This window comes from Humulus lupulus, chromosome 2 (genome assembly GCF_963169125.1).
Source record: "Humulus lupulus chromosome 2, drHumLupu1.1, whole genome shotgun sequence".
Classification (NCBI taxonomy): domain Eukaryota; kingdom Viridiplantae; phylum Streptophyta; class Magnoliopsida; order Rosales; family Cannabaceae; genus Humulus; species Humulus lupulus.
The window spans coordinates 52,613,609-52,625,862 of record NC_084794.1 but is presented as its reverse complement, the minus strand read 5'-3'; the positions used below and the strand labels follow the sequence as shown (position 1 = coordinate 52,625,862).

Below are 12,254 nucleotides of genomic sequence, written 5' to 3'. Positions count from 1 at the left end.
ACTCGCCGCTAAAGACAAGCTCGACTCAGGGTTCTGTAATTGAATATATGAGATTATATGTTTAAGTTTTTGGTTGAAATATGAATGTATTATGTCATATGATTATAGGGAGCATGAAAAACTGATAGGGCCTGGCCCTTGACTATTTGTGTGATGAGATTGAGGCGTGCTGATCAGCATTGCTATTGCATGTGAATGAATATTTGGATAATGGTTTTCATACTGAATGTATGTAGTTAACTGCTTGAATTGAATTTATATGTTGTATCTGTTTATTGCTATGTAGGAAGCATGGTAAAGTGTGAATATATGTGGTAGCAATAAAATTTGATAGTTAAATGCGTAGAATTGTGGATTAGTGTTTATTATGCTTTAGGTGTGCATGATTATTGTGGTTATTTGGACCTTGTTATGGATTGGTTCGGCGTGTGAACCTCAGGGTTAAGGAGTTTAGTCAGCATTGGCGGATGAATTCAAACTGTTTGCGCCCGGAATGGTTAAGTGAGCTTGGTATTGTATTACATGGGGTTGCAGATGATAGTCGGGGTTGGAAACCTTCAACTGCCCCTGAAAGTTGCAGCATATGTTCACTAGTATGTAAGTAAGTTGTGGGGTTTGATAGCTGAGATTAGACGGCAGAACAGCAGACTTCTCTTGAGAATGAGTTGCTTTGTATACTTTGACAATGTGGTTACTAGTGTTTGTTTAATATAGGGATACAGACGGATAAGAGCACTAAATGGAAGGCTTAAAAGGCATTATCCTCAGGTTTTGAGGAAAGTTTGGGTTACCTCAGAATTGGTCAGTGGATGGGAAAAGCTAATTCCATCCTTGGTTATATGAAGATGAGAGGTAACGACTAAGGAATTGTGCTAGGTATTTGTGGCAGAAGGATGCCTCAAAATGGTACTCAGATTGAGATATTGGCATGATGGGTTGGAAAGAACTCAGATGGTGATTTGATAAAAGAGGTTATAAAGAAATAGTTTGAGCTGCGGAGGCTAATAGGCTTATAAGCTTGATTTGGAATGATAAGATAATGATAGTGTATGTCAATGAGTTTTGTGAGTTGGGTAACTCATTTTTGAAATTGATACAAGCGGGTGTAGCTGGAGATGATGACCCATTTAAGGATCAAACTCTGGGATGGTCCTGAGCATCAGAGCCGCTCCAATATATGAGGTCTTCATCTGTATTTAGGTAGAGGAGAGGGCCATGTTGTTTGAGATATATGGAATGAAGTATAGGGTATGAATGTCGTAGGGCAAGGGATGCAAATGACAATATTTCCATTGGTGGAATTTAGTAAGGACAGATTCCCAGTAATTGAAGTAGAAGAATCCCGGACAGTTTTATGGTTCCTGGTTTTGACAGGAAGGGGTCTGATTTTCAAGATAGCCGTCAGGATAGTGATGGGAACCAGTGAGGTTATTTAGTATGCACCAGAGGCAGGGGATGCCACCTTGGAAGATGTCAGGTGAGGGCACGACTTGTGCATGGAAGGATTTGATATGTTAGGATGGATTTCCCATGATTAAAGAATGGAAGACTGGAATTCCTTGTTGCATTTGAAGGCTAAGGCTAGTTCCTTGGAGATGATCAGTTGACCGAATAGTTCACATTTTTGGTTATATAACGAGTTGGAAGAGTTAAGTGTTGAGAATGTCCCAGGAAGGATTCAGATGTAGAGAATATGCCTCAAGGGTAATATATGAGGGACTGGAGATATTAGTATTTGTTGAGGAGGAATTAGAAACTTCTGAAAGAGGAATTGGAATACAAGTAGTAGGGAGGTTCGTGGTGAGAGCAATAGAGCTCGTCATATGGAAGCCTTGACATGAGTCAGAGTGAGAGTTAAATTGTTAAAAGACAACCATGGATTGTAGGTAATATCAGTTGGAGTACTTTAATTGGGCTGAATGGAAACTAAGCTGACCAGTAGGGATTTAGATGGGTATACAAGGAAAGATTGGGTACGCTTCAGGACTGGGCTACGGATAGGTTCGGTATCGAGGACATTATGGAAGATGGTAACAGTTTGACAAAAAGAATTACTGAAGTAGTCGAAGAAGTTGGACCTCGGGGTGGATCAAACTAAACAATGTCTCTAAGAATTGATCTTCGATCTGGTTATTACTAGCTGAGGATCAAGGAAATAGACATTTCAGGAATTATTACTTGTACCACGCAGGGTGTGATGAATTGGTAACAAAGGTTCTTAACTGGTTCAAGCTTCAGCAGCACAGGTAAGTTCTGCAAGCAGAAAATATAGGAGCAGTGTGGACAAGTCACCTTCAGGCCTATTGGTGGTATGTTGGACTACTTTTCAGTTAGAAGTGGAATGCGAACGATTACTACGGTGATGATGTTAGTACTAAAGAAGCAGGGTCACAGATAAGGCTCCAGGAAGTGTCAGTTTCGATCTCGCTAGGGGTATTTAGAATAATGCCACAAGAAGAGAAGGGGTCAGGTATGCAGAGATTTGGTCTGAAGCAACGGAGAAGCTACTGAGGAATGTCTAAAGAATAGGGAGCACAACGAGGCCGCTAACCATGTCATCTACTACGGAAGTATCTTCGAAGGCGACTACACCAGAGATTAGAAGGACTGTAAAACTTGAAGTTAGACTGAACGGATAGTGGCAGATCAGAAGCTTAGAATACAGAGTGAGAATTGATTAGCGCTTGGTAATGTAGGAATATGCGTGTTTTGGTTGAATACATAAGGGTAGCATGAAGGACCTAATTTTTTATGAAGATATGAAACTGTGAGGGATGCATCACAGGTTGGGGCACGCCCAGGTTCAGACAGACGAGAGGATGGATCGAGCCTCGCGAGAGGTAAAAGAATAGGAATATGTTCGATATACATGGAACGATAAGTTGGCAGTGTATGCCTAGCGTAAGGTATTTGAGTGTTTGGTCATTTGTAAGAAAGATAACTTTGAGACCAAGAGTTAGTGAAACGTAACAGATGGATGGTTGGTGCTAGAAATCCTCGACGGTATGAGGAAAAGATTTAATTGGAGGCAGATCTCTTACTTGGGAGGTGTGTGTCAATTAAAAGAACGCCACAAATTACAATGGAATGGACAAGGTAACGAATGAGATTGGTATAGCATTAGTGTGTGGTGATGAACAGGTACGTATTCCTTTGGATGATGGAATCCAAAGTGATGGTTTTGGTAGAGACAGGAAAGAACCCTTTCGAGGTATTACGAGTTAGGGTACAAGCATCGGATGAGTGGCCCGATGGGAGTTTGGCATGGAGATGAGAATTCCAAATGGATATCTTTCCACCTCCTAGGGTATGTTGTACCAGGAGGTTCGAACAGGTGACATAATTTAGTATGCTCGAATATTGAAAGGTAAAGTGATATGGTGGTGGATCATAGGAATGGACCACATTGGACTATAAGTAAGGTGATTCGACAGGGAAAGTTATAACTCAGCTGAATGAGTTAATGTAACTTGGTTCAGGTGAATTGGTAATGGGGCAGAGCATTGATGATGCTGAGTTGGAACCATGTAGTCTTCCAAGCTTTGGAAAGGAACTAGAGAATGATGAGAATAGAGTGGGAACCTGAAATTATTGATTGATTGCAGATGGAATAGAAATCTGATGACTTAACAATTATTTTAAGGGATTAAGCATTGAGTGTGTGAATATTTGGGATATTAAGAAAATTTTAATCCTTGATGAGATAGTCACGGTGATGAATTCTGGTGTACAGCTAAGGTGACACGACATAGGACATGGTAAGATAAAAAGAAAGGGGTACTATGCGAAGTAAAGAAGTGGAAGATAGTGGATACTACGGTTCAGTATTGGTTCAGGGGAAAACCAAAGAGGTTGTTGGAATTCTTAAGGCAGGAGTGTCTGCCTATCTGAAAGGACATAAGAACTTGTAAATTGTTAACTTTGCAATACAAAGTTCCAGGATGAGAGATTTGTATCTCTCCAAGTAAGTGCAGACAAGGAAAATTATGATATTCAGGGAAAGAAAGGGGAGTTCTGACTCCCGAATCGATAGGAATTCTGAGGTTGTACTAAGGGTTAGGTCGGGGGCCTATAAGCTGGTCTCACCCTGGTAGGGGTGATGACACATAGGTATTTCTGGTATCGATGATAAGACAATGAAGCGATCATTGAGAACTGAACAAACCCTGGAGTTTCAGCAGGTTTGTGGTGCAAGCGGAGGAAAACGAAAGTATAATTATTGGACAAGATCTTGTGGAACACGATTGTTACTCTCATAAGAGTGTTATCGAAGAGTAAAAGTAAAGGTGTTGTACCTTGGGAATTATAGTCAAAGGTATGAGGTTTACTATCTGATGTGTTCAAATAAATTTCGAGGACGAAATTATTATAAGGAGGGGATAGTTGTAACGACCAAAAATTACTAATAAGGCTTAAGGGCCTTGATTAGTGTGCTGGGAGGGCATAATCGGAAGTTATGTGAATTAATGGTGAAAATGCATGATTATGTGATATGCATGATCCTATGATTATGTGGATATGTGGAATGCATGTTTATGAGTATTAGATAAGCATGCAGACCATGTTTAGTCTGTAAGGGCATAATTGTAATTTTGGCCCGTTGGGCATAAATATGATTATTTGTGATAACTGTTGAGACCACATTATTATGTGAATAAATATTTGCAACCTTCAGCATGAGGCGATCCTAGGGAGCAAGTAGCGGGAAAGTCACAACAGGACCTGATACTTAACTCAAGGCGAGTCAAGGGGTATTTTGGGTATTGGACAGTTAATTGGGTTAACGGGTTATGGAAATAAATAATTGGAGATATATTTGAGGTTAGGAAGCCTAGGCAGGAATACTAAAGAATTTTACCATTTTTCCCTCGGGGACGTTTTGGTACCCCGAGCCTTAGGATTGACTTAATCAATTAAGGATAGATTAGACAAAGCTCAAAAAGTGGTAGAATAAGGCCAAACCTACTTTCTTCCTCTCTCTTTCTTTCTCTCTCAAGGGAACCACAGAAACAAAGGATTTTTGGGCTGGAAACTCATGAATTTGAGCTGGAATTGTGGGGAGAATTTATGTGGCAATTTGAAGGTTCAACCAGGAATTTAGGTAAGTGTTGATTTGTGGTTTAGCTAATTAAATCCTATAGCTTTGAGCTAGGTTCTAAGTTCTTTGGGTTCTTAATTTTGAAGATTGAATTGAGGCTAAGGATTTGGGAATTAGCTCAGCAATTGCTTGGTGGATTGGTTCTTCAGTGAAGGTAAGCTTTAATCTATGGTTTAGTGTTTGAATTCTGAGTTCTCTTGACTGGTTTTAGTGTTCTTAAGCTTGTGGGTTTCAAAGATTAAAATATTACTTTGATGAGTTTCTAGACTAGGTTTTTGATGGGTTATGTTGCTGAAAACATGTTAGAATGTTTGTGATAATTGGATTGTATCATTAGGATGAATTTGGATGGGTTTCAGTGAGGTTTGAGAGTTAAAAATGGTGGTTTTTCTAGGTTCGAAGGGGTCGGGTCGCGGCCTAGTTCTTGGTGTGCTGCGGCCCTCTGAAGCACATGGGTGCTGGGGAAGAAGGGCGGGTCGCGACATGGGGAAGGCTGAGCCGCGACCCATGTCTGTTTTTGGGCAAGGCTAGGCCTCTGGTTGGGAGTAAGCTGCGGCATGGGAAGCTTGAGCAGCAGCCCTTAAGGGAATTTTTGGACTTTTGGAGTTTTTTGCGCGGGAACCTAACTTAGGGTGCTCGGGATCGATCCCACTACCCTGTTTGGTAGAGTTCGATGTCCTGGAGGTTAGAACTTTATCCTGACACCTTTATACAATTATTGATGGAATCCTTTATCATGGTTGTGACTAGGTGTACGCTTGGGCTCGGGGCAGGATCGTGCTCGAGGGTCGTCTTTCTTAATCAAAGCACTTGGAATTAAAGGTAAGAAAACTGCACCCATTTATGTGGATAGGTTGGGACTAAGTGTTCCCTATATTTGTATGCACTGTTATATGATTGTGACAAACCATGTGAATATGTTGAAACTAAGGGTTCCCTATAATTGTGTGAATGTCATGAGGTGATATTATGCCATGGGGACATGTGATAAACGACCTAAGAGTGTCAGAATCAATACTTGCACACAGGGCGCGACTCAGCCACTGGTAGCTGAGGACAGCTTATTAATCACTGAGCTCGGTTAAGCTGGCCGGAGTCAGTGGGTATAACACTGGGCTTGGTCTAAGTGAGCCAAAGACATTGGTTTATTACAAAGTGTGTGGCCTAAGGGCGTCGACCCTAGTTTTGGCATGACATGTGTACTGTTGTTTGTTTGATGTATATAATATGCTGAGTATCTGGATGTTGGATCATTGGTTTGTCAACTGGTGTTCTTGATTAAGTTAATGTTATGGCTTGATGGATAATTGATTAATGTCTTGTGAATCATTTGGTTATGCTCTATGATCTATTTGACTATCGATATTGATTATGATATGTCGTTCTAGTTTTCTTTCTGGGCCTTGGTTCACGGGTGCTACGTGGTGCTGGTAAAGGCAAGGGTAAGATGAGTTGACCATGGGTTGGAGAGCGCTGGGGGTGAAGTGTACATTGTCAGTTGCTCGATCACCACGGTTGAGGATTTTACAGGGACGGAAACCTAAAACGTGTAATTTTCCATTAGAGTGGCTAGATTACTTATAAGATTTGGAAATTCTGTAATTATGTTATTTAAACCCTGATTTGGGATCCCATGTACCAAACATTTATTTTAATGAAAATTTTTCGTTTATAACCAAAATCTTTTGAACCTAATCTGTTTGTGTCGTTAGATTCACATTTTTATTTAAATGACTTGATTAGCAAGTCTCGCACTATTTCAAACACACAGTGTAACGGTCTTGGTTATCCAGGGCGTTACAATGGCCCCTTTGATTGTGGTGTGCTATCTGTGTTTTGTGGACTATTGTTTATGGTTTGTTCTTATGAATTGGGAGGTGGCTTTGGATGTTGTTGTCTTTCTTGATGAGCGGTGTCATTGGTTGTAGGCATATTATTGAAATGCCTCGGCGATCAATCAAACTCCCTGACAATAGGGTCGAGGATAACAACCATGGTCAGGACCCTCCACCTACCCCACAGAATTGGCAACAGTTATTTGCTGAGATGGAAGCTAGACTTCACCGAACAGAAGAAGAGCTTCAACAGTTGAGGCAACAGACCCCTCCTCAGGACACTGGGTTATAGGTTCCACAGGCTGCGGTGCCAGTGCCAGTGCAGCCTATTATGGAAAATAGGTGGGAACCTTTTTATGAGAGGTTCAAGAATCAGCACCATCTCTCCTTCGAGGGTGGACCAGACCCACTGCGGGCAGAGCAGTTGATGAACTTGATTTCTTCCATCCTGGACTTTATGAGGGTGGAAGGGAATGAGAGGGTAGCTTGTGCCAGCTACATGTTTAGAGAGGATGCCCGCATCTGGTGGGATGTAGTGACTTAGAGAAGAAATGTTGCAGCTATGACCTGGGAAGAGTTCAGAAACATTTTCAATGAGAAGTATTATAGTGTTGCAGTCCGAGTTGTGAAGGTTGACAAGTTTACCAATCTGACTTAGAACCAGATGACAGCTACTGAGTGTGCCTTGAGATTTGATCGGTTGGCGAAGTTTGCGCAGGATTTGGTGCCGACTGATGCAGCACAAAGGGATAGGTTTGTGTGGGGATTGAATGTTATGATCGCCCATGATGTATAGATTACCTTGGATCTGTGGACTACTGCGTATGCTCAGGTATTGGACAAGGCCCTTACTGCTGACGGGGGCGAGGATCAGATATGGAGAGAGGTGGTTTCTAGGCGCGATGCTAGGAGGGCGGTGCCTCCTTTTTCCTAATCTAGTCGGGGTAGTGGCCCCAGTGAGCAGAAGAGAAAGGCCCCAGACTCTTTCGTTCCTCCTAGCTCGGATAGGAGGGCACGGGGTGCTTTCAGCGGCCATCAGGACAGGGTGACAACTAGAGGAGTTTCCCAGTGTGTCCTCGGTGTAGATGATGACGTCAAGGAGAGTGCAGAATCAGGGCCTACTTTATTTTTGGGAGTGCCAACCATTTGAAGAAGGACTGCCCACAAGCCAAGAAAGGGGAGCCGAAGCAGAGCGACAGTCTTGCTCCTGCCAGAGTATTCACCTTGACCCAGACTGAGGCTGAGGCTAGACCCTCGATCGTGACAGGTCAGATTTCTAGTGCTAGTTCTTCTTTTACTGCATTAATTGATTCGGGGGATACTCATTCATTTGTGTATGCTAGAGTGATAGATCAGCTGTGTAGACCTAGTGATTGGTATGCTGGGGATTTCAGACTTTGTTGCTGACTGGGGAACTGGTAGTCTCTAGGAGATGGGTTAGAGCATTGCCAGTAGAGATAGACAGTGGAGAGTTGTCTGTTGATCTAATTGAGTTAGCAATGGATGACTTCGATATGATTCTAGGGATGGATTGGTTATCAAAGTATGGGCGACGATTGACTGCAAGCGCAGAATGGTGACTTTTGAACTAGAAGGGGAGGTACCCTTTGTATTCGTGGGGACAGTTAGTGGACCACGAGTACCTATGAATTCGGCACTGAAGGCTAGAGACCTGATGCAAGATGGTTGCATAGGATTCCTAGAAAACATTGTGGATACCTCTAGAGATGTGGCAGATGGACCGAGTGAGACCAGATTGGTATGTGAGTTTCCAGATTTATTTCCCTTAGCCTTGCCTAGGTTGCTGCCACAGTGTGAGATCGAGTTCGTAGGGTCAAGTTGCAACTTGGCCCAAGAAAGTTGCGACTCTCCCCTGGTACCCAGCCAGAGTGTTCTCTGACTTGGGGGCGTGCCGCGACTCACTAGGCCAAGTCGCGACCCACCCCTTCCTTTTGTGCCAGGCGGAGTTTTCAAGGGCTTAGGCTTAAGATTGAATCTACTAACTGTTTTATTATGATTCGAGGTCCCGGGAGCGAGGTTTAGACCATGAACCTTTTATGATTTATTTTATTAATGGAATTCAATATTTGGTTATGACTAGGTGACCGCTAAGGGACCAAAGGATTGATCGTTCTTTTATTATTTCACGCTCAAACCAGAGGTAAGAAAACTGCACCCAGTATGAGTCATGCATGGTTATTGATGAGGCATGTTGAGTGCTCTATATGTGGACATTGATTGCATATTAAATGCTTAGCAGTCTTGCTTACTTGTGAGTGGTACTGACTTATTAGTCAGAACCGGCAATGGTGTCAGTATTGACTGTGATGCTGTGACTTATTAGTCAAGTTCGGCAGTGGCACTGAGCACTGGTCGTATGCAATTTACATATGAGTCAAGAACGGTATTAGCTTGTTTACCGCAAGCCGAAAATATTAGATCTAATCGACATAAGCATTATCAACATAAGCATGAAATGCTTGACCGACCTTAAGTTCAATGAAAACAAAAGCGGTTGTCTAGCCTAAAGGCTACACTACACCAAATACCCATTTCCATAACACACGAATATAATACTAATAAAAAAGTGTTATGCTAGAGGAATATATTGGGCCACTTTATGAAAAAAGGGCGGTAATAATTCCACCAACCCGCCACACTTAGCTTTTTTTTTTCATTTGTGAGACCTGAAAATATGTGAGACCCGAGAGACCCAATTCATTCCCTTCAATTCTTTCTCCTTTTTCCTCATCATTCTCTCTCCTCTCTCTCGGATCTCTTTCTCCCACCAGACCCGTCGAAGCTTCGACCACGCCGGCCCAAGCTCTCACACGACACCAGAGGCGAACGACGACACCGGATTGTTCTTCTTTCCATCGCTTTATTGTTATTGTGTGCTTTTGGATTGTTCTTCTTTCACCACTGCTTTCAGTTTTGCTCTGCCTTTTAGGGTTTTTGCGTTTCGTCACCTCTGTAATTCACCTCCTCTCTTCTTTCTTACCTCGTTGAGATTGCATTTCACGGCTTTTCATGTTCCCATGCTTCGTTTGTTTTATTGGAATTCGTACAGGTATTCATTTGATTTCATTGTTTTCTCTACAGTTTGAGCTTTCAATTCTTTTCTGGTTTGGTTATCGAGAAAATTGAAGAGAATTATTTTGGTGATTGTGTGTGTGAGAATTGTAGAATTAACAACTCATTTGAGGTAAATGAGATTTTGTTTCATGTTTTGAGTCAGTTTATATATGTGAAATGGAGTTGTATGCATACTGTTACATTTTTCTTTCTTTCTTTCTCCCCCCTTTCGTTTTGTTTTCTTGGCAACCAAACGGAAAATAGTTGTGGTCTGTCTCTCGTGTAATTTTTAGAGACTTTATAGAACTGTTTACCTGGGTCCATTTATCCCTACCATTATTCAACATTAAGCTGTAAAAGGCCTGTAGTAATTGATTGTTTGAACATATGTAGGCGTGCAGGATTATTGACGTGAACAATTTATCAGGGCCAATGCCTGCCGAATTAGGAAACATAACCACTCTCAGATTATTGTATGCTCTTTCTTATCCCATTTAATTTCTCTTTTTTAAACTCATGTGATTTTCTAATTATAATAAACTCACAAATTCAGGAGCATGGAAAGCAACTTGTTTTCTGAAACTATTCCCTCTTACCTTGGGAAATCAGATTATTGTATGCTCTTTCTTATCCCATTTAATTTCTCTCTTTTAAACTCATGTGTTTTTCTAATTATAATAAACTCACAAATTCAGGAGCATGGAAAACAACTTGTTTTCTGAAACTATTCCCTCTGAGCTTGGGAAATTGGTAAACTTGGATTATTTGTGAGAATCCCTAACCTTTTCATCACATCTAGTAAAAAAGTAGTAGAAATGACATTAACTAATTTAGTCTTATATAACTGACATGGTGTGGTTGCAGGAATTTAAATGCAAACAATCTCACTGGACAGTTCCCTCTGTCTCTCACCAATCTCTCCAACTTATACACGCTGTAAGTGACAATGTGTACTATAACTTCATAGCTCAAATGAACCAACATATTTTGGTTCAACAATCGTCACGTTAATCTTGGTGAGTCATGTTTTCCATTGCAGTAGCATCAGTAGTAACTACGTCACAGGAAGGATACCTGAGTTTGGCAATTGGAAACAACTTCATTATGTGTAAGAGTTACTGATCTCTTTGTTGGTTTTCAAAATTTATGAGAAATTTACATTGATTTTACATGCTACTCTCCACAGAGAGATGGAAGCAAGTGGTTTCAGTGGGCCAATTCCTCCTAGTATTTCTACCTTGGCATACTTAAGAGAGTTGTAAGTTCTTTTTCATTATCTACTTTTCTGTCTCCTTTAGATATTAATATATATGCTTGCTAACTTCGTTTGTGATGAGGCAATCTTTGCAGAAGTATAACTGACTTAAATGGGGAGAACTCATCAGATTTTCCCGACTTGAGTAAAATGACAGACCTTTCTAAGTTGTAAGCTCCATATATACATAAAATTTTGTGATGGAACTCAACCTAATATTTGATTATTTTTTAAATTATTGGACCATGTTTGAAATTGCAGGACAATGAGGAGCTGTAATTTAAGAGGAAATATCTCTGAACATATTCTTTATTCGAGAAGGCTAGATGTCTTGTAATTGTTCGATTATTCTCTTGTCAAATTTTCTATTCCTGTATAGCATTTCCTTGGAATTTAAACACTTAATCTTTAGCGAATTTAACAGACATCTAAGATCTTTATTTTGCAGGGATCTTAGCTTTAATAAACTAGAAGGGCCACTTCCAACTTTTCAAATATTACCTTTTTATATGTAAGTAACTCAAACTTCATTGGTCCCCTTTTTTTTTATTACTCTTTTCTTTATAATTAAACTTCTCTTATGCTATGGTGTTGCACATTGAATAGATATTTAACAAGTAACTTACTCAGTGGCCCTATTCCAGCGTGGAGGAACATATTCGGAGATGCACCCATGTAAGTTACCAATGCTATGTTTTATAAAAATGTGTAAACCAAACCAAAATTACCAAGAAGAATGATGACCTACAAACCCCAACTCTAAGCTCACTCTTTAACTGTTGAAAATAAATTTTTTTGATATATTATCCTAATAAACAGAAGATGTAACAAAGAAGATAATTGTGCCAATACGAAAACAAAGTCACTTAAATTATTTAGCTAATGATGAAGTTTCTTACTGTGTTCAGGAACATAGATATATCTTACAATAACTTTTCGGAGATATCTGAACCATAAACTTGTCAAGATCATTTGTAAGAGTTCCTTCCTT

At 40.6% G+C, this 12,254-nt stretch overlaps 1 long non-coding RNA gene across 1 annotated transcript; it reads left to right on the top strand.

Moving 5' to 3' along the window:
• The first annotated feature begins 11,194 nt into the window (after positions 1–11,194).
• LOC133816029 (uncharacterized) lies at positions 11,195–11,700 on the top strand. Its single transcript, XR_009884971.1, has 3 exons — positions 11,195–11,266; positions 11,359–11,433; positions 11,525–11,700. It is a non-coding gene; the product is annotated as an uncharacterized LOC133816029 (long non-coding RNA).
• Positions 11,701–12,254: the final 554 nt, after the last annotated feature.